A 2,880-nucleotide genomic window follows, 5' to 3' on the forward strand; every position below is an offset into this window, starting at 1 on the left:
CAGCCATCTAAAACAAAATAACAAACATCCAGCAAACTTACTTGAACGTGTGTCAGCATAAACTCTATGTTCTAGCTAAATTAGTATGTTTATAAACAAAGAACTAAAGCCCCCTTTGTCCCTTCCATCTGAAGAAATAAAAGGGAAGAAGAGCGGGAGAGCCTTCAAAGTGCTCCTCCTGTTCCAAAAGGCAACACTAGAAGCCAACTTTCCGAAGGGATGTGAACCTACGCGCAACTGAGTGCATCTCTAACGTCTCACTTTGACCAGGAGTAAATTCTTCTGATGGTGGAAGAGGTCAAGAGAAATAACTATACATTTTCAGGCACATCCTACCCTGAACTTCACTAGCACACCTTGCAGAGACGATTTGACACCCTGATAAAGCTGCTGCCAGCACAGCCGGGATTTAGGCAAGTGGTCCAGACTCACTTTAAAACATGCTAGCAAGCCCCTAAGTTACCTAGGACTGCTGTAAAAGATCATATATAGGGAAATAAGTAGCCTGGATTTGGTAGAAGAATTTAATTCAATTGATGGGTTTTGCTGACAGAAACCATGAAATTGCAGCTTGAACCATTTTTAACCAGCAGCCCCATTTTCATTCAAAAGGTTTATAGTTTTTACTGAGGCATGAATAGAGTGCTATGGTTAAGGCTTTTCCAATAAACAGGTAGTAAAAAAATCCTTGTTTCATACCTTATTTAAATTTATTGTGCAGAATAAATATCTCTTAACCTCATTTTTTTGCAAGCTTGCTTAATAAAAATTGATTCCTAGAATGTGGGCATTCAATGGTGGCTACAGCCTTATCAAATCCAATCAGGCAAAATCATAGGTTTTAATCTCAACACTATCAAAAATCACATTTTCTTCGCTTTACAGAAATTCCGACCAGCTGAGACAGCTTCAGAAGGCTGCTTTCAAACACATTTCCTCCAAGTCTAAACTATTCTTCCCTCATTCTTTATATACTGAGCATACACACACAAAGAGACACCCACCTACTAAGTCTGAGCCACAGTCCGGCACATTGACAGAATATTGACATTTTAATACCCTAGCTGCAAACCCTGGCACAGAGACTGCTGATGCTGTTAGAGCCACAAGAGGACATGAGAAAAGGCAGAGAAAGAAAGAAGATGGGTTAAAGCACTGAGGCAGGGAAGAACAACCAGGAGTCACTTAAGAAACTAAGATCAAAAGAAAGGCCCTGTGCTCATTTTCCAGCAATACAGAAAGCTTCACATTTGCAGTTAATGCATGAAAACTTTCATCTTAGTGCCTTGGACATCAGTCACTTCTCATCTCACCTGTGTTTCTCATATGCATCACAGGAGAGTGTTGAGGAAGAGCAGCTTGGGATGTGCTAGGGGGGTTGAAAGCTTTGCCTGCTGGTGAGCTGTTTGACTAATGACGAGAAGGCAGTCAGTCACCTTTACTGCATCTTTGTGTAAACACAGAAAACTATCCAAGATTACGGATCAAAGGACAGCATTTCGGTCTTTAGAGCTCTTTATTATTTATATTAAAACATATCTGTCAGCAGAAAAATGTGGAATTAAATATTATTTGCAATAAGGCTTATAATCAACACGGTTTGTAAAAACAAAAGGAGGAAGCTGCACAAAGACACATAAAGAGACACAGTATCACCTAATCCATGCCCCATCTCTAGAAGTGATGAGTAGAAAGAAATACTCTTTTCCTAAACACAGAAGCAGGACACACACACACACGCACTCTGTAATCCCTCCCCTCCTTCCAGCCATCACCAGCTGCAGGTAGTTCTGAACCAAAGTTCCCCTCTGGACCACTGCCCCTTAACATTGGTTCACCTCTTTTCCATTAGATCCTATTTCACTTTTTAAGTCCATGTACATTTTTCACATTCAGAACATGCTGCAGCAGCAAGCTCCATACCCAAAATGGATGAGGGGGTGGAGAGAAAGATTCTTCTTGTTTGTATAAAGCCTGTTCCTTCAAATTATACTAGGGAGCCTTTAATTCTTTTATTTCGGTGCCTGAGTTGTTAAACAGACGTTTCCTTGGACTTCAGAAATACAGACAAAGATTTATTTGCCTTCATGAACCAGAGAGCTAAAATAGGAGGTTTATGTCCTAAAAGTTTCACTTTCCTCTCTACTGAGGACTTCGGTTTGGTAAAACACATTACTTGCAGAATGGCCACAGAAGGTAGTATGCGACGTTAGGTAGGGATAATCACAAAAAGCAGTGGGGGGAAAGAAATACCTCCCTATTAAAAAGAGCTCCATGCTTGAATATATACTTTGAAATGGAGAGAAAACATGACTCATAGGCAGAGTGATTGCTTGGGATTTCAGAGGATTATTTTTAAAAGTGATGGTTTCAGATGGTTTCAGAAGGTAATTGAAATTCCTTAGGCATCCAGCAAAGCCAGAGTTCTCCCAAGTTAACCTTCAAGGATTTATGCATTTTTCTCTCTGAGGAAAATTACTTTGGGAAGCTCACATAAAGCAAACACATAGGCAAAACTAATTCAGCAAGGCAAGATCAGAAAGGCCAATAATTGCCTCAAGGGATTCTGTGGAGGTGGGTATTACTTTAAATGATGTTTCAGATCAAAACAATAAAGAAGTTTTAAAAAAAATTATTTAAAAGGCCATTAAATACCACTGTTATTAGTAAATGCACTTTTTTTTCTCCAAGACATGTTGGAAATGAAAGACGTGTTCTTCGGCTACTTGATTTAAGCTGAATGCAGCTCGCTTAAATTATTTTAATAGGTCTCTTGCTGGTTTTAGCATTCCACTTTTGTCTGATAATATCATCATGCTTCATGAGCACTAAACATTTTCAACTGTAATGTGAGAGAACAAACAATGCAGCAATTTAACC

At 39.3% G+C, this 2,880-nt stretch overlaps 1 protein-coding gene across 1 annotated transcript in view; it reads right to left on the reverse strand.

Moving 5' to 3' along the window:
* The window catches only part of LOC104501091 (DENN domain-containing protein 5B), a gene marked incomplete at its 3' end in the record, with an annotated part of 59,047 nt that overhangs the window by 45,571 nt on the left and 10,596 nt on the right, over nt 1-2,880 (reverse strand). The gene's annotated exons all lie outside the window — the stretch shown is intronic.

This window comes from Buceros rhinoceros, unplaced genomic scaffold (genome assembly GCF_000710305.1).
Source record: "Buceros rhinoceros silvestris isolate BGI_N320 unplaced genomic scaffold, ASM71030v1 scaffold1891, whole genome shotgun sequence".
Taxonomy (NCBI): domain Eukaryota; kingdom Metazoa; phylum Chordata; class Aves; order Bucerotiformes; family Bucerotidae; genus Buceros; species Buceros rhinoceros.